Source organism: Podarcis raffonei, chromosome 2 (genome assembly GCF_027172205.1).
Source record: "Podarcis raffonei isolate rPodRaf1 chromosome 2, rPodRaf1.pri, whole genome shotgun sequence".
Taxonomy (NCBI): Eukaryota; Metazoa; Chordata; class Lepidosauria; order Squamata; family Lacertidae; genus Podarcis; species Podarcis raffonei.
In genome coordinates, this window is record NC_070603.1 from 29,203,651 (window position 1) to 29,228,205 (window position 24,555).

The 24,555-nt window shown below is 45.7% G+C and overlaps 1 long non-coding RNA gene across 2 annotated transcripts; it reads left to right on the top strand.

The window, feature by feature from the left end:
- The first annotated feature begins 1,720 nt into the window (after positions 1-1,720).
- LOC128407300 (uncharacterized) lies at positions 1,721-6,107 on the top strand. 2 transcript variants are annotated; one of them, XR_008328761.1, is made up of 3 exons: positions 1,721-2,783; positions 3,704-3,831; positions 5,922-6,107. It is a non-coding gene; the product is annotated as an uncharacterized LOC128407300 (long non-coding RNA). The 2 variants fall into 2 exon arrangements; XR_008328760.1 differs by lacking the exon at positions 5,922-6,107 and having other exon boundaries at positions 3,704-5,318.
- Positions 6,108-24,555: the final 18,448 nt, after the last annotated feature.

Sequence of the window (24,555 nt, forward strand, 5' to 3'; positions counted from 1 at the left end):
TCTCTTTATTGGATGTTATTCTGTTTTAAATAAGATATTGGGATGAAGGGAATGGGGCGAATTGTTCACAATCACGGGAGGTGGGGAAATAATATGGGAGGCGGGAAATAAATAAAACCACATACCTGCAAATCCAGAGAGCCAGTCCCTTTTCCCCCAATGAGTTATTAACACAGAGAGAGAGATTGGGGGTAGGGAGCAATCTCCCCACAGTGTTTTCTTCCCCTCCCCCCTCCAGCTTTTCTCTACACACATACACCCCTTCCCCCAATAAAACATTAAAATTCAACGCGGATTTTCTCTGCAACCCTGAAGCGGGGGAGACTTGCTCCCTCGTTGGGATCTCGCCTCCGGCCAAAATATTTTACAAGCTCAGCTGGGAGGCGGGGAGGAGGAAGCAGCATCTCATTACAGGCGATCCCTCTCCCGTTTCCCCGTCACCACGTGTCTTCGCAGTCCCTGGGCTTTCGCACGTACATCCGGGTCTCCGGCTCGCCATGACTCTGCATGCAGTTCGTCGCTGGAGACCGGAGCGCCGCAGAGATCAGGCGCTTCGCCTGCCTGCTGTCTTGATTCATCCACTCGGCTCCTTTTCCCCCCAAGCTTTGCAAAGCACAACTCGTGCAAACCCCCCCCCCCCCACGACTGCAGACCAGACGCATTTGTTTCGTCCCCCAGGCCAGCGGATTTGCATCTTCCCAGCTGGAGAGGACACGATCCTGGTGCATCCGGGAGAGAGCAGTCCCCTCCGGGATCGAAGGCGATCGCCCCCGCTTCTTGCTCGACCGGCGATCTGCTGCTGCTTCCAGCAAAAAATAAAAAGTTATTGCAAGCGGCGCCTTCCTGCCAGAGCTGCCTGCTCCGTCGCCGGGCTGTGCCTTGCAGCAGCCGCTTCTTTCTTCTTTGCAGAATCCGATCCTGCCCCCATCTCTCCCTTCCCTCCCCTCCGGCTCTCCTCCTGCTGCTGCTGCAGCCACCCCTCCTCGCGTTTGCACACATACACAGCTCCGGCTGTGCATGCCTGCTTTTGCAGAGAAGGCTTTGCATGGAGACGGCAGCGGTGCATGCAAGCCGGCCGCGATAAATAACGCTCTGCTGCAGCCGAGGCTGCCCGAGAGGCTTCGCTGCCCGGCTTCAGGTCTCACCCCCAGGGAGAACGAAAGGAGAGAAGCAGCGGCGGCGGAGCTGGGGAGAGAGGAGCGCCCGGGGCGGAAGAAAGGAGGGAGGGAGGGAGGGAGGGAGAGGAAGAGGGGGGGAGGGAAGAAAGGCAGCTTTGCTGGGAAGAGCCGCTCCAGCCTGCCCTTCCCCCCCACTCCTCGCAGCTTTAATCAATGGGAACTTCTCCGCCGTGCCTCTCTTAAGGAGGGGCGGGCTTGTCCCCCACCCCCAACAACACACTTCCCATCCCCCCCACACCCCACCGTAGTCAAAGCCAGACTGGCTAGCAACTGGGATAAGCTCTTGCAGCTCCTCTTTCCCGGCTCAGTTTCCTTTCGCTGCAAAACAAGCCAGCCCCCCCCCGCGATTTTCCATGGGGGGGGGTCCCCAAAGGCGCTCGTCCACCTTAAATCCCCGCAGTCGCGCCTAGCAGCTCTCGGCCAATCAGCGGGACGCCTCGTCTCGCTTGAATGACTCTCGTTCTTTGTTTGCGGAGAGGGAGGATCTCTCCAATCTGATAAAGGAGAGGAGGGTGCGGGGGAGGGGGGGAAGGAGGCCCAGCTGTTGGAGGCTCCTGAGCCAATCGGAGGCCAGAGCTCTTGCCTTTGGGTGTGCATTTATTTATTTTTTTGCTCCAGAAATTCCGGCTTGCGCTGGGGGATGCCCTTGCTGCGAGCGGGGGCCTGGAAAAAAAAATCTCTCTCTCCTCTCGCTATATTTATACTGGCCTTTCAAACTCAACTCATCTAAGGAGCTATTAGGCTGTCTGTCTGTCTAGGGCAATAATGTTTGAACAGGCCTTCCAATCTGTGACCGTTTAAACAAGGGCCATTTCAAGGAAAGGCATATGATTGATATTTCAAATATGTCTCTTAAAAGAAAAAAGGGGGGGGGAAGAGGCCACACCGCCAGGTTGTGCAGAACGTAATAGGCGCTGAACTCGGCGCTCCTTTGTAGCGGCGCTCCCCACGGTGACCTTCCGGCCCTCGACTGAACATGAACTCCCCACTCTCCCCACCCCACGCCACCCCCGGTTAGGAACCGAAAGCAGGAAAGCACACGCGCTGCCTCTTTCTCTTGTGTTTTGAAAGGTGGTGTCAGCTCAAAATCAATCCCATTCGGGAAAATAACAACTTAAGAGAGTTGTTAACATTTCTAATTTAATCTATCCGTCCGTTCTGGGAGGGGGGTGTGGGTGTGTAACTAGGACAGTGAAATCTGTTAATGGTTTTAAGGCTGCAAGTGCTAAGAGTAAGTTCCCCTGAAGTCAATGGGGCCTCCTTTTGCTTAGACGCCTCTAGGATTGTGCTGCAACGTCTATTTGTTGTTTTGCTTTTAGGCAAGGAATAATTATTGGAAACAAATGGATAATGCCTGAACCCAGGTGTCATCTGAAAAATACGGCATTCGGTGAAGTTTTTTTCTTTCTTTTACAGAACAGCGAAAACTTTAAAAGGGGAGGTTTTGTGGGAATTCATCTGAAGTACAGTGATGTACTCTGAAATCCTTTTCCAAAAGAGCAGCATTGATTTAATGTAGTGTTTTCTTTGACTACTGAATGAAAGCCTGCAATTTGCATGTCCGCAGGAGACAGAATTCTAGAATACATAGGACTCGCGCTTGGGGTAAGTGTCGAGGTAATTTTGCTGTTTTGAATTAAAATTTTAGGAAGCTTCCTTATAATGAGCCAGACTATTAATTCATCTGTCTCAATATATTCTGCACGGACTGGCAGCAGCTCTCCAGGATGTCTGACAGTGGTCTCCTAGTTTTACCTGGAGTGAACATGTGACATATTCTGCATGCAAGCTCTACCACTGAGCTATTGCCATTCCACTTTAATTTAGCAACATGAACCTCAGCACATTTAATCAGGAGTATGTGCCACAGAATTCTTGGGAACTTGCTCTATAGTAAGTGAGCTTAGGACATCCCCCAACCACCCTCACCCCAGTCCCAATGTGTTTGAAGCCGTCCTGCTTCTATGACAAGCAGGTTGCCTTTTCACAGCCATGTAAACCCATTAATTGTCACTATGGTAATTTATAAAGGATCATCTGGCCTTTAGATATTACATAATCAATAACCGTCCATATTTTTTTTTGAAATGTAAGATTTAAACATCTCATTAAAAAAAATAGCAACTTTCAAATTCATCATTTAATTTTGTGGTGATATTTCGGAATTCAGGCAAAATAAGATCATATCATGAAAAAAACACCCTACAATTAAATGTGTCAGCGTTGGGTTTTTTTTATCCTTAATTCGCTTAAAGTTCAAGTGCTAATTTTTTTTGTACCAAACACACACACACACACACACAGAGTGTGTGTGTTATTAAAACTGGTAGGGAAATAAGATCTTCATATCTTCTGTTTTGAACATCTAACCAGATTAGATTTTGAGGTGAATGCGGATACAGAATTATTTTTTGTGTGCAATCAAAAACCCCTTCTCAAAGAAGGGATTGCTACTAGAATATATAGAAACATTCCAAGCAATCCACAGTTAATCAGCCTTGGTTTTGCTCTTTAATTACCCCCAGAAGGCCTGAAGCCATTCTCCCAGCCATGCAAAGACCTACTTCCTGTATACAACTCTTCGGTATGGCAGAGAGAACAAAATCTGAAGTCGATGACAGGGTGAAATTGACTCAATATTGCCGTCCCCCAAGTAAGCAAATGTGGGGCCACAAGTGCCTTAAATCTGCTCATGTAAATGTTATCATAGCCTTTACATAAATTCTCTTGGGGTAATAGTTCCTTGGGAGTTCAGATTTTCTCCTGGGTAAAGGCAGTTCTGATTCCACCCTGGCAGCAAATCCGGGCCACATGTGAGGAAATCAACCATAAACTTCAGAAAGCAGTTATTTTACAGCGCAAGGAAACTGGGTCATGGCACTGTTTAGCTAGTCGTCTTACTTCAGAGTAGTATTCATCAGTACGAGACATTCACACTCAATGTTCATTCACACCGTCTAGGGAGGGTGGCTGTACCTAGTCACACTATTAGGCAGGGTACAGTAGCTTGCCTCTGAGAGCAGAGTTTTGGGTATCATTAAAGGGCAGCAAACTGTCAATGGCTATGTTTGTTTTATTTTATCTTTCACCAGTGGGGGTGGCAGTTTAGATTTTCTGCCTCAGGCACCACAATGTCTTGGGCTGTGTCTCTGGCTGTACTTGCTTAACATCTGCTACAGGGTGTATCGCCGTTGCCTATATGTGTGAGATGCACATGCTACATATAATTGACTGTGCATTCTAAAATCCACACAGCAGCTGTCTCTCATTTTAGAAATTAAGCACTGGAAGCGTCAGGACTGGGGAAACCATTCCAGACACTTTGTCACTCAAGGGCTTAACTGTTGGCTGACGGTGCCTAAGTATTTAAATATTTCCTCGGTTCTGTACAGGGCCGGACCCTAAATATTTGATGCTCGCTCTTCAGAATTTGAAATATTTCCCCAGAAAGTTCTTGTGTGTCGCTACATTGTGTGTCACTGAAAATGTACACGCGGCCCAAGTAGAAGATTGCAAAATTGCCAATGCTACCAAGTGAAGCACGTTGTGGTATAGGGATACAGAGTGCATCACTGTATGCCTCCTGGCTGTCAATATCATGGCATACAGCTTGCTATGGATGATGGGAGCGTCACAGCCCTGGACACAAGGCACTTTAACTTCAACAGAATCTTCTAGTGAGTCTGTATTTCAGGATCGTATAAATGGTTGACCCTTAAGGGGGAAAACATATAGCAAAGTCAACCAACTGAAGTAGTAACAGGAAGATATAAATGTACTCAGATGCTTGCAATTTTGCAAGTAAGATAAGAACCCTTTTGAGTTAGCTGCTTATTTAAAATAAAGAAAACTTGAGTTGGGTTATTGAAAAGGAACGCGTTTTAAAAACTTGATAATTTACTTCTCTGTCTTTATGCTATTTATCCATGCCAAGGGACCTTTGGAGGGGGAGTAGTTCCAACTGGGTAACCAGTTTTGTCTCATTTTATTTGCTCTGTTTTGTCATTCTCGATTTCCATCCACGGCTATGTTAATGTTGCAATCCTTGGGTTGGGCAAATGTTCTTTAGGTCTGGCCCTGCCCAAATTATTTGCATTGAAATGAATCTTAAAAGCAATTAAATAGATCCTGTTTGGCAAACCCCACCTTCACCTTTCTTTATTGTTTCTATTGGGGTGGGGGGCTGTTACCGGTAAGAGTAAAGGAGCAGCTGCACTGAGTCAAGTCCACTAAGCCCTGTATTGTATCTCCCAACAGTGGCAGGATCCAGATGCCTGAGGAAATGTACATCTACAGAGTGTATTAGCCAAGTAATCTTTTTATTGTTCCCTCTCAGGCCTGAACGGGGCCTATCATTGCTTTCGCAAAGGGTTACTCTGCTTATCTTGCCTACATTCCAGCTCTAATTCAGTCGCTCACTATCTGTACTCTGTGCATTTAATTTCCCTGGGACCATAATTCCACACCCCTTACAACAATTTTTTTCCAATTTTATTTTATTTACTTACTTTTATATTTGCCTTATCTTCTATCAAGGAGCCAAAGGTGGCCACCCATGCGTGCACTGACAAGACCCAGACCTGCTTAGTTTCGGCAGGGTGGTGGTGATTTCATGTGCTTTCCTTCTATACCATGGAAACCATGTGCATATACAGTACATACCTGAGACTGAGGATTACATCGATGCTGTAGTTTGCAAAAGGGTGTGCCATAATAAAATGGGTTGTCTTCATGCTAATTCAGGCACTATTCCGCCTCCTACTTGTGCAAGTTCTCCCAGCCATCCTTGAACAAGAAGTTGCACAAGGACCATGCCGCTTGGGAACTCAGCGTTGCTGATTAAAGTACAGTAACTTCCCTCATCTCAGGAAATGTGTCCTTCTTGGCTGGTAAAGGGACCCCTGACCATTAGGTCCAGTCGTGACCGACTCTGGGGTTGTGGCACTCATCTCTCTTTATTGGCCGAGGGAGCCGGCGTACAGCTTCCAGGTCATGTGGCCAGCAGGACTAAGCCGCTTCTGGCGAACCAGAGCAGCGCACGGAAATGGCGTTTACCTTCCCGCTGGAGCGGTACCTATTTATCTACTTGCACTTTGGTGTGCTTTCGGCCTGCTAGGTGGGCAGGAGCAGGGACCGAGCAACGGGAGCTCACCCTGTCATGGGGATTCGAACTGCCAACCTTCTGATCGGCCAGTCCTAGGCTCTGTGGTTTAACCCACAGCGCCACCCGCGTCCCTTCTTGGCTGGTAGCAATGCTCATAATCTAGCGGTGAGGCTGGGAAGTGCATCCCTGACATTGCAGAAGTTGCCTTCAGCCTTGATCATAGAGGCATGGAATCGTAGAATTGGAAGGGTTCACGAGGGCCGCGATCCCATTCAACCCCCTGGGATGCAGGAATCTTTTTGCCCAATCTGGGACTCAAACCCATTGCCCTGAGATTAGGAGTCCCATGCTGAACCTAAAAGAGGACTTCGTTTGTTTCTATTTCCCATATCCATAATGCAAATATGAAAACCTTTGTTGGCTGGCATGTGCTTTCAGGTTTCAAGTTTCTTTCACTTTCTCTTCCTCATCATATTCATAGAAAAGAGTGAAAGGGTCAACTGCTCTTTTTGTGTCTTGTGTGAAAACACTCGCTGTGTTTACTTATACCAATAAACATCCAAGAGCGCTTTTGCAAAGAATAAGAAAAAACCTGGAAACGGAACTGACTCTTAAGACTTCAGTGTCTGAGTCATCCTGAATTTGATACTGTATTGTGCTTTGCCCTGACAATTGTAGTGTATGTGTGCTCCACAGTTCCCTAATTCTAAGACACACTCATGAGTTCACTCAAAGACTTGGGGGTCTTTCCCAGTGTCCAGAACTCAGGGGGCCCCTTAGATTGTGTCTTCCAGAGGGCCGCTTGCTCTGCAAGTATTTTAGGGGCTGGCTTTGCCTCATAGCTAGCTAGCATTGTTATTCTTGCCCTTTGTGAATTCGTCTCATCCTTTTCTGAACTTAGTTATGTGCAATTTGGCCAAGGCTTGTTAAACTTTGTGGCTGAATTATGTAGCATGTCTGAAGTGCAATAAAGAGGTAACCAGTGTCTCCTTACCTTCTCAACATTGCTAGTTGTTTTCTCTGGTCTGTCTTAGGGTTTATGAGGTTTATTTATAGGTAAATGTATTTTTTTTATGACTGAGGCCACCTTGACACTGAAGTTATCCTTTCATTTTTGGAATTAAGTAGAAGCCTTGCTAAAGTGAGCCTCCAGGTACTGGCTTCATGAATTGGAGAAGGGAGTTGTGAACCAGCATCTTTTTGGCCTTAACTTGTTTTCTGGGTGGCATAAACATTTGAAAATCTGTCAATAGGTAGTGAAGTCCTAGCTATTATATATTCTGATTATTTTAGGAGGCAGCTTACTCAACAGGCTGGCCAAAATCTGCTCAACAGGTTGGCCCAAAATCTTGGTTTTCATTATGCAGAATAATAGTTTCATTATGTTTTTCATTTGCTGATTTGCATTTAAGAATTTCAAAAATCTCAAACATTGTTCTTTGCCCTGGAAGTTTTTGAAAACGGAAGGGTTTCATTTGTTGACAGTAGAACAAACAAATATAGCTGTCATGGCTAGTAGATGCTGGTAGACCCATGACTTTGTCTTTAATCCTTTATTTAAACACACACACACCCCTCTTCAGAGATAGCAGCCACCACCACTGTTTCTTGTGACAAAAAATTCCTTAAGTTGGTTATGCATTGTATGAAACATTAATTCCTTTCATCCAGATCATCAACTTTGTTGGATGACTTTTTCTTCCCACTTCTAATATTATAAGAAAGGAATACAATATTTGTATTGTTCTTATGTAGTTTACGTTCTGTTTGTATTCTGCCTTGATATTTTCTATGAGTGGGCAGTACTGTATACAATTTTTAAAAAATAAATAAAAGTATTCTCTCTATCCCCATTGCCCATGCTCTTCAGAATGTTATAACATTTCCCCATAATATCTCATTCTTTTCCCAAACTTCAGTTGCCTTAGTCTTGCCTTGTAGCTGAGGACAGCTGGTTTCAAGGAACAGGCTGCCTCTGAGCACATCCTGAGCCTAGGGGTTCATTTTCAAAGCAAAAACTGAACTGAGCTTTCATAAAAGTCCATTCCTAATCAGCTTTCTGCATCACAACAGCCTCATTTAGATGGTTAAAGCAGTTTTTGTTGTTGCTGTTAAGCAAATGGGAGTCAGAGCCCCTCGCTGATCTATGGGTGTGGGCAAGGGGGCAACTGCCCCCCCATCAAGTAAATAAATTAAAATACTAATAGAAATAATCAGGATATTTGGAATGGAAACGCTTGCTGAGGTCACTTGGATGATGTTGTGGCGCATTCTAGTGATGCAACTGGCAACCCGAATGAGCGATGGGTGTGGCTTCTGCGAACTGACCAGTTACATCGGTTCTGGAACAGGAGAGGTGGGTGTTCTGCCCCCCTAAAATAAACCCTGGCTATGCCCATGCATCAATCTACTGCAGAATACCTGGAGATCTACCACCATGGACCACCCCTGGAGGATAAGACTTTCATTGGCTACTAACCCTGATGGTTATGTTCTGTTTCCACTGTAAGAGGAGAATGCTGTTGCATGAAGTTCCTGCTTGTAGGCATCTAGCTGGCTGCTCTAAGAACTAAATTCTGGACTAGTTGGGCCTTTGGCCTGATCCAACAAGGCTGCTCTTATGTTCTTGGTTGACCACAAACTAGACATGAGCGAATAGTGTGACGCGGCAGCTAAAAAAGCCAATGCAATTCTGGGCTGCATCAATAGGAGTATAGCATCTAGATCAAGGGAAGTAATAGTGCCACTGTATTCTGCTCTGGTCAGACCTCACCTGGAGTACTGTGTCCAGTTCTGGGCACCACAGTTCAAGAAGGACACTGACAAACTGGAATGTGTCCAGAGGAGGGCAACCAAAATGGTCAAAGGCCTGGAAACGATGCCTTATGAGGAACGGCTAAGGGAGCTGGGCATGTTTAGCCTGGAGAAGAGGAGGTTAAGGGGTGATATGATAGCCATGTTCAAATATCTAAAAGGATGTCACATAGAGGAGGGAGAAAGGTTGTTTTCTGCTGCTCCAGAGAAGCGGACACGGAGCAATAGATCCAAACTACAAGAAAGAAGATTCCACCTAAACATTAGGAAGAACTTCCTGACAGTAAGAGCTGTTCGACAGTGGAATTTGCTGCCAAGGAGTGTGGTGGAGTCTCCTTCTTTGGAGGTCTTTAAGCAGAGGCTTGACAACCATATGTCAGGAGTGCTCTGATGGTGTTTCCTGCTTGGCAGGGGGTTGGACTCGATGGCCCTTGTGGTCTCTTCCAACTCTATGATTCTATGATTCTTACAGTGTAGACCGTTCTCAGCATAGATCTGATCCAGTAGAACAGTGGTTTTCAACCAGTGTGCTGTGGCACCCTGGGGTGCCTTGAATGATGGTCAGGAGTGCTACAGGCAACACCAGCCTCTGTCCCTCTTTCCTTCCTTCATTCACTCCTCTGATGCCCTCTCACGTCTCTGCCTGCCAAGGGCTTGCAAAGCTGTTTGTTGCAGCAGCCCTGGCTACAAGCTCCTCAGGCGAATGGTGCCTCTGGGGCTGGCCAGGGGGTGCTGGTTGCGAGGAGCTGAGGTGGCCTCAGAGTAAGGGAGCAAGGGAGCCCAGCCAGCCAGTCTGTCAGACCTTGCTATTGGGAATGGACAGACAAGTGGGAGGCCAGGCAGGCAGGCGCTGTGCTGGCCTTGTGCTTGCTGTGTGCAAGGCCTGCTTGGGAGCTGAATGCCTGGTGCTGAAGGGGAGCCTTTCCACTACGCAAGCCTAGCAGCACCCGCTGCTGCCACTGCTGTCTCCCAAGGTAAGGTGCTGGCCTCACACTCACTTTTAGCCAGTCTTCTTTGGGCCACTAAGGCCAGAAGCATCCTTTTCCCAGGCCCCTGTGGGGCAGTGTGAGGAGACACCTCTCTTTGGAGCAGAGGGGCATCTCAAAGACCAGGAGCAGCAGCGGCAGCTGCCCAGAGGACTCCCAAGGATAGGGGAGGGGAGAGGAGGCTGAGGGAACACTCCACAAGGGAGGGTGTTCGAAAAACGGCGAGAGGCTGCCATCTCTGCAGGCAAGGGGTGACACAACTGGGCTCCTGAGCCCCACAGGGGTGCCACAGAAAGAATGTAGTTGGCCGAGGGAGCCATGGACTCAAAAAGGCTGAAAACTTTTGCAGTAGAACCTCTAAAAAGTAGAAGGCTGCTATTTGTGTTCCTATGATGCTTCTTGTCCTGATCATCATAAGTGGTGTGGCATTTGGTGTAGTGCCAAGCCAGTCACCAGGGTCAAACGATCAAAAAATTCCTTGTGCTTGAGCAGAAACATAAAATGTCTTTTTCTGGTAACCTAATAAACTACCCTAATCCAGGATTGTGCGTCCTCCAGTCTCAGTGGTCTTTTTAGGCACCAAGGGGAACAAGATGTGCAATGCATCAGCCCCTGCAATTGGCAGGTGCTGTGAGACCTCCACATTTGCCAAGCCATGTGCAAATACTAGGAACTTGGTCTTCTGCCCTTACTGGGTCCAAAGAGCAGACTTTTTTTGTTTGCTGGGGGCTCCAGATTCTGCCTGCAGGTACACACTCACAATCTGATTCCTGGTAAATTGCCCATGCTTCCAGTTTGAGAGTATCTCTTCCTTGAGATACGTCCCATCCGGTCCGTGTTATACATTCAAAGAAGCTTTTATTGGGGTGGGGAATCTGCTGACAAGGAACGAATGACAAGCCCCAAGAATTCTGTGGATGTTTTCAAAACCATGCAAATACGTAACATGGCTACAAGTTCGCCTAGGCTATCATATATCCAATCTTCAGCTGCAGTAAGAAGGTTTTTTTTTTAGTCTGCTTGTTGTTTATTATTGTTTGGAATGGGATATGCTGTAGCTACAAGTTATGTTTACAGAGAAACAGTTTTATAATAAGACCAAATCTTGACATTCACGGACAAGTGGGAGGAATAATCTGGCATATTTCCCTATGAAGATTAATCTGAAAAGTCTCTTCCCAAGGAAGTAGGCTAGCCTGGACAAACTTGATAAGGTCAAAACAGGCTATTAACCATTTCTTTCTGTTGTATGTTGTTTTACTTGTTTGTATGCTTTTGTCCAGGGACGCGGGTGGCGCTGTGGGTAAAATCTCAGTGCCTAGGGCTTGCCGATCGCATGGTTGGCGGTTCGAATCCCCGCGGCGGGGTGAGCTCCCGTCTTTCGGTCCCAGCTCCTGCCCACCTAGCAGTTCGAAAGCACCCTTAAGTGCAAGTAGATAAATAGGTACCGCTTTATAGCGGGAAGGTAAACGGCGTTTCCGTGTGCTGCGCTGGTGCTGGCTCGCCAGAGCAGCTTTGTCACGCTGGCCACGTGACCCGGAGGTGTCTCCGGACAGCGCTGGCCCCCGGCCTCTTAAGTGAGATGGGCGCACAACCCCAGAGTCGGACACGACTGGCCCATACGGGCAGGGGTACCTTTACCTTTACTTTATGCTTTTGTCCACTGAGATATCATAACTATACTCACACAATTTTGGGGCTTGTAGTTGTATGTTGGATACTCTCGTATGTTTTATGGTATCCTGAGATTTTGCTGAACTGACAAGATGGGGAGATTTTCTGGCTGAGGTCATCAATCAGAAGACGTCACCTTCTTACCCCAAGTATAGATCACATGCAAAACAAAGGCTGTTTGGGATTTATACTGCCTGCTCCAAGCATGGAAGTGTCCTAAGAATCCTAATAAACAAACTGATTAACTGAAGCACCAGCATCCAGCCTTTTACAATAGGTAAATTCCTGCACGTTTCAAACCACAATTCAATTTAATCAGAGTTTAAAAGAGACCATCCCAGGAACCATTTTACATATAAAGGTGGGGTGAGTGCCTCTGTGCATGTGCAGAATGCTATTTAATACTAAGGAATGCACGACCATATAGGTCAACAAAAAACAGATAAGGGGACGTAGCATTTAAACAGGATCAAGCCTCTGCATTTCTCTCGCTGAGAACACACCAAGCAATAAATCCTTTGGAAAGCTGAAAGGAAGCGTGAGAGGAAGCCTTGGCTACGCAGAAGGATCTGGTCTGAATGAGGAAATGCAGACCCAATTAGTTCCTGACAGATGGACAAATGGAAACAGAGACGGATCAGTAGATGGATGGCGATACCTGGATAGGAAGAGGGAAAGCAGCAAAGATGAAAACACAGACTGATGTACTTAAACATGTTCAGATGGCCCACCTATTTCACTTTCCTCATTTTTGTCTTATCAGTTGCTGTTCTCCTGTTTCCCTTAGGAGGAAAAGGAAGAGCCGCTTCTCAACATAGATTTTGCAGCTTTAATTGATGACCGGCTGCAGGTCAAACATAAATGACCTGCCTTGACTAATTTTGGGGAGAGCTGCTCCCCTTCTACCCCCCTCATATTTTTGTCATGCTGTTTCATTTCTGGGAGACTGGTCTGCCCACTGGATTTGGCCAGGAGCAGCCAAGGGCATCCTGCAGCCTGCATCTGACGCCATTCCCGATTTTTTTATCCTATCGTCGCTGCCGTTCCCTGTATGAGAATGGATGCTCACGGCGCCCTGCCACCTCTAACCACCCCCCACCCCTGCAAAAATTAGGACAGCCAAGATGTTGAGAAGAATAATTCCATTCGCCACAGCAGTATGAGCTCAAAAGGACAGGTGAGAGGAGCAGAGAAGGGGACAGGAAAGTCCAGTGACACAGAGAAGAAGCCTTTCTACACAGATGTGGAGATGATGGGCCTCTGAGACTTGCCACCTTCTCCAGTACCCAAACATTCCTCCCTTTTTAAAAAAGTATTTTTTATTTCCAAATTTAACAAAGGGTGCGGGGGAGGGGATTATAAATGAACGGAAAGGAAAGGAGAAAGGAGGAAAAGAAGGAAGAAAAGAAAGAATGGTTTTGGTAGAATTTCAGGGTATAAAACTGATTGGTTGAACTCTGAATGAATGCCAGTGGGCTTACGGTAGACCACTGACTATATGCACCCAATGGCAATTTTATCTGTACCCAGTGGGCATAACATATCTAGGTATTTTGGTTCTGAGAGAGATTTCTCAAATGATTAAAAGGCATTTAATTAGGGTGCTGAAGGATTTTTCCAGCGATTTGGAAAGATGGGTGCTACCTACTGTAAATTTAGTATTTGGGGCAGTTAAGATGAATGTTCTGCCATGGATAATATACATACTTAATGGTGTTCCACTATATATTCCCTAAGTGTATTTTCAAAAGATTAATGGGATATTTAGCAAGTTTATTTGGGATACCTCTTCACCTTGTTTTCCACTGAAGAGAATATAGCTTCTCCCATGTATTAGCCCCCTTGCTGATTTCATGCCCACCCCAACTTATAATTAGGCTCTGTTTCATGTTTATACTTTGTATGAGATAAAAAACAGATCCCAGCAGTTACCAACTTTGGAAATTTGAATGTCATTTCACATCACTTCCTATTGTCATTTATCTCCTCCAACCCCCCCCCCCCCCGGTTGTGATCCCCACCCCCCACCCCAGGTAGAAAATGAGAAACCACACACAGACATTATTTGCTGTTTCATGATGTCTCAGTAAAAATCTGATGCAGCAGAATTAAAACAGATCCTCTATAATTGGCATAACTTTAATTTTTTTAAAAAAAAATAATTCATAAAATGTATATATGCCGGCTTGTTAAAACAACTTCAAAGTAGTTTACTAAGAGGGCGGGAAACAATAAAATTATCAGTAAAAAATGGTAAAAGCTACTATTTCAAATATTCCAATTTTTTTAAAAAAAATAATTAAAAATAAAATAAACAATAAGCTAAAAACGGATTAAAACACATTTCAGCCTTCTGGGTAGGCTTGTCTAAACAAAAATGTTTTTATCGGGGGCTGGAAAGGGTACTGCCGATAGGCATGGGATTCCAAAATATGAGCAGTGCTACAATTTCTTACAAACGTGGAATGGGTATTATGTGGCTGTTAAGTGGGCAATATACGGGGGTAAGGCAATCTCGCAATCACAGTAGCCTTTTCAGAAGATCACTGCATTTCTTTTGTTTTCTGTTCTTGGTTTTGTACTGTGCTTTCACTGTTTATGTTCGTAAGCTGCTGTTAGGGTTGGAAAGATAGTACAGCAATGTTCAAATGGATTAATAATACCTTTTTTTCCCCTGCTGTGGCCCATGCTTAGGCTGGGAGCCTCCCTTCAGAGACCGCCAAGATTTTGCTCAGTTCTTGGAATCCTGGACTAAGGTCTTCCTTCAGTTTTACTCCATTGCTTTTCTGGCGGTTCCAGTTCGTACTTTCCCCCAGCCAGCAGTTCACTTCCCCACCCTCTCCAGCACCATGGGAGCTGCAGTTCACATGAAAAACAGATGAGGTGGTGAAACTTTTCCTGGACCTTAGACTGCAAGTTAGGGGAGGGTAGCATGACTGAATGGTCCTCCATTCAACAAAAGCAACAGGAGAATGGTTAACCCCTCTAATGTGCTAGTTTTCCAAAGAGAGGAGTTTTGTTTTGTTTTTCACGGAGAAGTATGAAGTCACCAGAGAAAATTTCCCACCTCAGCTGCTGTTCATGCAAACTAGACCTCAGATTGGCTTCTAAAAGGGGTGCCCCACCCCTACAACAGCTTTCCTGCCTTGCTGGTCTAGGCTCTGGGGATCCACCACTTTTTTAGGGGGCATGGGGCACATCTAGAGATCTGTTGTGGCCACCACAAAATGCCCATTTTCACAAAAAAGAAAAGCAACGGACAATGCAGAGAAATCTCCCTCCTAAAAAAACCCCGGTGGAACATCTATAGCCTCTCCCCATAGCACCAATAAAACACAGCTAGAAGAACAGGAACCCCAAAACAGAAATTGCTAACCCAACCAAGCAACAGAAAACACACATCCGAAAACACACACTCAAAAACCCTTTTTTTTCCCAAAGGAGGAAGGGGTCTTGGGGTGTCTAAGGGGTCTGTGCTATCCATGTGAATCATAGTGTGGTACCCACATGTTGGGTCTAGCTTCTAGAGTCTCACTTAGGCTGAAATAAGTATTGGATTCCAATCCTAGACAAGGCCTGCCCAAGGGGTGTGTGGCCGTGTGTGTCTGTCTGTCTGTCTCTGTGTGTGTACACACCTTTGTAGGGAGGAAGAATAGCTCAATGAATGAATACATGGTTTCTATGCAGTATTTTCCAGGTTCAGACTCTTCAATTAAACAAATCAGGTAAGGGATGATGTGAAAGACCTTCTGTCTGAGATCCATGGAGATACACTGCCTGTCCAAGTAGACCACACTAGCCTAAATAGACAGATAGTACCAGGTAGCTTCCTAAGTGCTAGTATTTTAACAGGGAATTATTTACCACGCTTCACAGATATTATCTCAGCCAACTGCATTACCTCAGAAATCCTGGTAGCAGTTCCATAAAGGAGGGCATTGGCCTTCAGTTAGTGAGTCTACCAAGTTGTGGCCTGGTCTGAAGTGGGTTGCAGTGGCACCATTACCACCATACAAATTTATGGTAAAAACATTAAGATATGGGTCCCCCTGGTGGGGTCCAGGTTGGGGATAAAGTAGGGCAGTATTGTTATCCCCATATTGCAGATATAAGACTGAGGCTGAGAATCACTTGTCCAAGGTGAACCAATGAACTCATGGCTGAGGTGACATTTGAACTGGGGACTGACGTACACCCACTAACACCATTCTCATTCTGGCCAAACTTTCCTGACCTAACTGGAATTCCTGCTGAATCATATGAAGAAAAAGAAAATTATGTAGAGAATAGAAAATTTAGATACGTATATGTATAGATATGCAAATTTTTAATCAATAAATAATTTAAAAAGAGTGGAATTCCTGCTGAATTGCCCTTGAGGCAGACAACGCAGTATCACAAAGGTACTCCTAAAAGCGACAGCTTCCTCACCATTTGAATGTAGCCAAAGGACTGGCCCTTGAACTTTGCTGCGTGTGACATCGCAGTTCTATTCCTGAGTGAAATCTGAAATGCTGGGCCTGAAAAGCCAGTCTTCCATATATTCTCATACTCTGTGACATTTCTCCAATGAAAATAGGGACATCCTATTCCATAATAATAATTGTCCTAGCCATTCTGGGCAGCTTCCAACATACAGTGGAACCTCGGTTGCTGAACATAATCCGTTCCAGAATACCGTTCGACTTCTGAAATGTTCGACCACTGAGGCGCAATGGGCGGTTGGCAAATTCCATTGAGAAAATGGAGAAACATCCCTCAGAAGCCATTTGACTTCTGAGATGCATCTGAAAATGGAAGCATTCACTTCCGGGTTTTTGGCTTTCTGAATCGTATGGCTTCTGAGACACTTGAAAACCGAGGTTCCACTGTATTTATAAACATAATAAAACATTAAAAAAAAACTTTCCTATACAGGGCTGCCTTCAGATGTCTTCTAAAGGTTGTATAGTTACTTATCTCCTTGGCTCATGGGTCACATAACTCCATACCCTCCAACATTTCTCCGATGAAAATAGGGACAAGCTAAGGAGAAGCAGGACATTCTGGGATCGAATCAGAAACTGGGACAACTTCTGGAAATGTGGGACTGTCCCTGGAAAACAGGGGCCCTTGGAGGGTCTGTATTCTACGCTTGGAAGAGACAGGCTGTTAGAATTATGGAAGAGCCTGCTTAGAAACTGTAGAAGAGAGAGGAGGAGGTGGGGATTTTGAAGAGTGTGTATATGCATTGGGACCGCAGCCATGCCAAAGCCAGCCAGGATGTCAGTGGCAAAGACTTGGCCGTGGATCAATGGTGGGGAAGCTGTTCCCTCAGACTAAACAGGCCTGGTTCCCTTCCAGTCTCTCCAAATAGCAAGCTCCTGACATCTCAGGGAAGGGAAGGATGTTTGATTTTCAGAGCAGGTCTGAAGCCAGAGATAGGATGCTCTTAACCAAGGGCGGAGGAGAAGCACCCCAGGCCTTGGGAGGGAGGGAGCCCGTTCTGGGAAAGAAAGAAAAAGTGATGTCAACGTCTCCTTGGCTTCCGAGTGGCTCTGCCTCGCCCCTGCCAACTCTGAGCACGGAGAGGCAGCAGAGCGAAGCCAGCAGTGAGTGCCACACGAACAGGCACTGGGCCCAAAAGCCTCCCTTTTCCAAAGCTCGTCAATCACCTGGGGGAAAACACTGCAATTTTCCCAAATCAGAGCAATTTTCCCAAATTAGCAGAGACTTTGTTGTTATTACCCCCGTCCGTCCCGTGTTTCCCCTTCGGTGATGGATCGCACAAGAGAGGCCTGCCCAATTAACCGAGCTACTCCCTGGTAGAGAACTGGGGTGGGTGCCAGGTTAACTCTTTCAGCACCAGAGGGGTGCTTGGAAGTCTCTAGCTGCCATTTATGTTCCACAAAAGCCTCTTTTGTCTCTTGGCAATTGCCAGTTGGAAAGAAGGAGAAAGATTCTGGGCTTTTATCTGATGCGAGTTTGTTCGCTGTCCAGGGTGGGGTGTGTGTGTGTGTGTTATGATTTTTTTTTTCAAAGGGAAATTTAAAAATCACCTCAAAAAAAAACACACACAACGTTTTTGCAAATGTTCCAAAAATGTTTTGCAAATAACGAGTTTAATCAGAAACTGTTTTACCTGTCAGGAAAAAGGAAGAAGGGTGTGTGTGCTTACCATATAAAGGGTCCAAATATTTTAAAATGTGACATTAAAAATAACCCATTGGGCATAAGGGATAGCTCAGTCGGTAGAGCATGAGACTCTTAATCTCAGGGTTGCAGGTTCGAGCCCCACGTTGGGCAAAAGATTCCTGCATTGAAGGGGTTGGACTAGATGACCCTTGTGGTCCCTTCCAACTCTACAATTCTATGATAAGGCTATCATGGTGATTGCTGATCCTCACCATCTGAATGGGAGATGACACATGCAAAGGTTCTCCCATTTATTTCCCACACTCTCAGACATGTCTTGTTCTTTCCTGCTGTGCAGCACACCTGGACTCCTGTTTGTAACAGCAGAGGAGGGTGATAACCAGGATTGGGAGTGGGGAGAAGAGGATTCAGTTGCCTCATCTCCTTATCCAACGGTAAGGAAGGAATCTTGGAGACGTAACTTAATATCTCTAGGCAAGAGGTGGATCCAAGAAGAGTGAGATGCTTGGGTAGTTTATGGCAAGGGTTGCTAACCTGTGGTCCTTCAGGTATAGTCCAACTCCCCATCATTCCTGACCAACCATGGACCATACTGGCTGGGGCTGAAGGAGTTCATCATCCACAAGGCCACTAGTTCTTCACCTCCCTGCTATGGAGGCAGGGGAAAGAACATTGCTGTGCAGAAATATTCATGTTAGTGTATTCCACTGGAGGCATGTACTGTAGGAATTTTGGAATGGCTATCAAAAAAACCTAACTTTTTAAAAGGAGGTAGCAAAACTATGGGGGTGTTGAGTAAGCTTGAATGAAAAGAGGGAAAGCCATGTTAATCAGTCCAATGTTTCCAGTACCACCCACCCAGATGCCTCTGAGAAACCTATAAACAAAGCACCAATCCAGGAGCGCTCCTCTGTTGTATGCCATTATCTGGTGTTCAAAGGTATATTGAATAATACAGTGAAGGAGCACTTAACCTCGTCTGTTTTATTTTGATTAAGTAAAATAATTTATTTGAAGTACATAAAAAAGGTCGCAGAGAAACTGGTGGTGGATTTCATGTTGTTGTGATAGGCACTAGCCAGTAGGTGCTTGCAGTTTCACGTAGCTACATTCCACATGGTACTCATGAGCAAAGCAGATGCACAACATGGAAGAAGCACTAGAATTTGCCAGCAACAAGGATTGTGATATAAGTGTTGGGGAATTTTCTCACAAGAGGAGTGCTGCCTTGGAGAAAAACATCTGGGGACCTTGACAACAACTATGAAGTTGCTGTTCTAAAAATAATTGAGGAAGACACAAAGATCTGGAATATTAAATGTTTTACAACTTGATTCCATCTCAATCTTTTCTTCTTCGGGTTTATCTTCCAGGTTTCTCCAAAGAATGTATAGTTCAAGTCCACAATAATTTCTTCCACGCCTTTTCTTTGAACTTTACAGCAGAAATGGGGAACATTTCCCCCACTCAGCCTGAGTGTTGCATTGCCTCATGGGCAAACCTCCCAGAGGCCTCACGCCAGGGATGGGCTTCGCCAGAGGCAAAGACAGACAGAGCAATGGATGTGACTCTTACCTTTGTCCAGTTGGCTGTACTCCAGCTAGGAAAAAACCAGACATTTCTACACAAACGTCTCTCCATTCAAGCAAGCAAGAGCCCTCATCACTGCTCCAGGACATATTACAGCCAGGCAAAAGCATTTGAGGACACAGAACAGGGACGGTGAATCATGTGGGAAGGATCCTGAGGGCCAGGTAGAAAGGCCAGGGAGGCCACATTCAGCCTGTGAACCTGAGGTTTCTCTTTTCTGCTGAAGAGGCTGCGGTGTACCTGTTGATGTCTTACCTAGGATGAAGTGGAATGGATTACCAAATTTACTCAATCAGGATCACTTCCTGTCTGGTGCTACCTCAGTTCCTTCGCTGCCTGTAAAATGGAAGCAAGGGCTTTCTTGTTTTTGCTTTGAACATCTTAGACAATACCTCGAGGCAGTATTACCTGTAGGTATAGTAGGCCGTGCATCTCAGCATTAGGCACAGAGGAAGCCATTTATGTCGGCACTGATAATAAATTATATACCCACTCTTTAATTACCCTTCCTCATATATGAGATCAGCTGCTTCACAGTCCTCTCTGTGTTGTTCCATTTCCTGCCCCTATTCTGGTACCCTTCCTCCCACCCAAGAAAGCTGCAAGATGAGGCTGCTCTCTCATTGCCGTCACATACAATCAGACCCTTTGATCAGCCAAACAGAAATGGGGGCCAGGAGGAGGGGGGAAAGGGACAGAATCAAAGAACACTCGAGTCTCAGTTTCTCCATGAAAGTCTTTCTTCTGTCTGCTATATTTTGGTTCCTGCTCTCTGACAAATAACCCCCATCGCTAAGCTTCCAAGCACTAGGCTTGAGAGGGTGAGCCTGCTGCGCCTAACTGAATTGGCCTATAATGAGACCCTTGCCAGGATTAGCACTGAGTCCATGAGGAAGCAATCCAACCGCATCTGCCCTTTGGGTGGACCCAACACGGGCTGGAATGGAAATACAAACACAAAGTGTTCTTCCTCTGTCTCTCTATGAATCCTTAATGGTGCCATATCCCTGTTGCTACCCTGTGGCAAAGATCCATTGAGGGTAGCACCAAGATCTAGGTGGATTTGGAGATGAGGATTGGTCTAGGCAAGGTCCCTCAGATCTCGGATTTCTGTTAGCAGTGATGAAGGCCAACAACATGGGCCCCTCCAGAGATCCTTTTAATTGTGCATTCGTGGTGATCTGTGCTCATGACAGCGCTGGGGTGGTTATATGCTATCCCACTTTCAATGCTCTTTGTACCTGCAAAAGACTTTAGCACTTCATTTCCAACCATTGCATGTCCCAGAGCTTCCTCCTAAAATCCTGTAACTTTTCATGCCACTTCTGTTCTGGGGTGAGGGGTGGAAGAGTGCAAGAGTGCTCTTCCAGATGGCAAATAAATAAAGCAACATTGGGAATCACAACAACAAGGAAAGTGGAAAGTGTGGAGGGTCCAGTATAAATCTACTACTCATGCACTATGATTCAGTCTTTTGGTGGGCCCTCATATCTGAATACTAAATCTCAGCCTTTCCACCTCAGGTCCAATTATTGCACCGCACCTCCTGTAGTTTCATCAGCTAGGCTCTTTCTATTAATGGGCCTCAGCAAAGACAATGTGATGTCATTTCAGCTCTTTCAATTTCCTTAAGATGCCTTTTTCATCCATCTGGCTTGCTCAGCTGTTTGGCTTAACTTTTTAGCTTTGCTCCCAGATGTCTTCATATGGACTAGACAGGTTTGTTTGCTAACAAGTCTACACTGATTCACCACGGCAAGTTCTGAAGAATCTTGAAGAACCACGTACCAGCCTCTGAGCTGCATGCAGAAGGTTGCAGTTTCAGCCCCCAGCAGCTCCTCCAGGTAGGGCTGGGAGAGGCTTATTGAAGACCATACTGAGCTACATGGACCAATGGTTTGACTCAATATAAGACACCTTCCTATGTTCCTATGTAAGATGAAGCAGTGATTAAAGCTCTAGGATGGAAACCCGAGCTTTAACCTCACACTCAGTTGCCCTCGTGTAAGTATATCAGAGTCTCAGTTCTTATCAAAAGAATAGGTAGAGCTTGCCAAATTGTCACAGCCATATTGCAAAGGCTATCTGAGTCCGAGCTCCTGTATTCATGCACCCTACGGCAAAGTGCTGTACCTCGGCGGCTGTGCAATGTTTTGCATGTAAAACACTTGTGTTCAGTCTCAAGTCGAGCCAAAACTCCCAATCTAAATTCTGGAAAGTGACTGCCAACCAGCGTAGACCATGAATGAGTAGCCCGCTCAACTACTCCCTTCATTTTACAGTCTGTTCCATCCACTGCAAACGTAAGCAGATTTTTGGCAGCACCGAAACATCACAGCATCACGATCCCTTGCAGTAAGTTTAGCCAATTTTACCGCAAGCGATCCTTGCCAATTATGCTAAGACATTTCTTGATTCACCCTCAGCTGGCTATCCTTTGCTTTGGTCTATATAACACGCCTATGAGAAATATCTGGGGCATGCATTTGAACACTGGTTCCTCCGTGGCTCAAATGGACCAATATTGCTGAGGCTTTGTGGAGCTCAACCATCATAAACGCCACATCCCGATAAGATTCCCAGTGACTCTGGCCCCGTGGAGGCACTGTGCTGAGCAATGAAACCCAGAGATGCTCAACGCTAACGACGAGACGGGTGGCCTACAACCCGCTAACCTGGCGGGCAACATCCCTGCACCAATTTGCTTTGAAATGAAGGAGTCACTGAAGGGGTGGAGAGGGAAGGATACACAGCGACAATGGAGCACTCAGCTTAACTAGCATGGCCAATGACTAGGAAAGATGGGAGCTGTAGTCCAACAACACCCAGAGATCCACAGGTTCCTCACCCTGATATCTACAATGCTGAGCTGGATGGACCAATTGCTCTGGTTCAGCAGAAGACAGCTCCTTAGGTTTTTAGCGGACATGTTTCAGCAATTAAAAGTTAAAAGAGGAGCCATTTTAGTCATTGCCCTTTCTCTGTAGATACTGACAGTGCTAATTGTGTTGATGTTCCTTTCATCTATGGATACTTCCCAGTAAAGCATCCAGTGTATGTCCCACCCCCCACCCTTCCACAGATGCCTGTTCTTACGAGGTTGCTTCCAAGGACATCAGTGAAAGACACTAGTAGGCAAATGAATAGATTCCCTGTCCACTGTTATGTCGCATGCATTTCTGTAGGGCATGTAACCAAGTTAATATGGAGCAGGACAAAGGAGGAGCTTGACGGCAATGGATCAAACATTAGAGGATGAATTTCAGAAAGCAAGCAAAAGGGTTTTTGTTTTTTGGGGGAAATCAAATAGTAGCTAAAAGGGCCCAATGTTCATTTTGATGACCATTATCCTAATTCTGGCCCTTAGTTAAGCAAGGATAGGACTGAGCATTTTGATCAGACCAGATAGTTTGGCTGCATTCATATGCATGTTTACCCAAGAGTAAGCCTCTTTTTATTCAGTGGGGCTTACTTCCATACAAATGATTGTTCTATTGGGCTACTTCTTCCTAGGCAGCCCCTCCCAATGTTGGGTTACAATAGCTCCCATCAACATCCCTGACTACTGACCATGCTGGCTGTGGCTCATGGTAGTGGGACTTCTGCAACATCTGGAGTGCTACAACATCTGGAGAGCCACCAGTTCCCCATGCCTGAGGATATCTACTATGCGGACTTTGGTCTCCTTCTTCTCTTCAGTAATGGACACTAGGAGAGGACCCTTGTAGGGATATCCTCACTACAGAAGAATGTGGGGCTGTCAGCAACACCACGGTCTGCAGATGGTAACTGGGGGGAAGAGTGCAAATCCAGGTTTTAAAAAAATCTGGATACAGCAGCTGTGGGTGAACAGCTGGAAACAGTTGGAGCCAAAAGGGTGAGAGAGGCAGAAGCAGGGCAACACATGTAGTCCAGCTGCTGTTTCCCATTAACTGTTTGCAAGAAGGTAGTTTACAGATGGAAGCTCTTTAAGGAAGAAATAGGAAGATAAATGTGGTAAGAGAACAAGGGTTACGTGAAGCATCTCTCCAAACTGGTGCCAAGGAGGGACACCTTTCCTAAGTGTTGCTGCAGGAGAAAATATATAACACAGAAAGGAGAATTCCTGGATACTAAGTTCCAAGTTTGGGGCAAGTACTCTTTGGTGAGAGAACCCCAGCCGGGATTTAAAATCACAAAATATGTAGCAAAGTATGGAAATATAGGCAGTTAGGCCTCTGAAATAGTTCCTTCCAAAGTTTCCCTCTTCCCCTAGCATAGAAAAAGACCACATTGGTAAATTAAATTGGTTTACTTACAAACTTTCCAAAGGTCAGATTCATGTGCTTTTCCATACAGAGTTCAGAAAAAGTTGCACAGGCAGTAAAAGTTGGCTTAGTCACAGTGGTGAAAGCTTCAAAATTATTGCTACAGGAACTCAATAAATGCTTGTAAGAGCTCACAGTTGAACTTCTCGGGTAGACTGGAGGTTGAACAAAGGCTTGATTACCACATCCCTCCCAAAGTGAGCCAAGTCTGGCAGGACAGCTTACTCTATAGTGTTAACCCCTTCATGTTGGTTATATGAAGCTGGACATGAAATCTCCATTAAAAGGGAAAAGAATCAAGGATGCAGTGTGTGGACTTGGGCAAACCAATCCCAAAGTCCTCATTTGTAAAATGGTAATAAGACACGTCCACTGCCATGAACGTTGCAAACGTCAAAGCACCTCCAGAACTGGGAGGCCTCCTGCCTAATCTCTTGCTTGGCCAAGTGGCAGAAGCGGCAAGCAGCAATAACAAACCCAACCAGCCCCATTATGTTGGCCCTGATCCACTGCAGCCCTTCTTTTCGGAGGGCGCCTGCAAAGAGCTAGAAGAGCCTGGGGAGCCGATGATGGATGCCCACTTCAGCAGAAGCCAACGATGACATGTATTTTGGAAATGTACATTTTTTCCCCTTTAAATTTTTTTTGGGCCCTAAGCTATAGCTTGTTTAGTTTATACGTAAATCCGGCACTGGGCGCCCCCCTCCAAGTTTACTGGCATTGCCATTCAAACGGTGATCAGAATGTGATCGATTATGCGGGGCGGG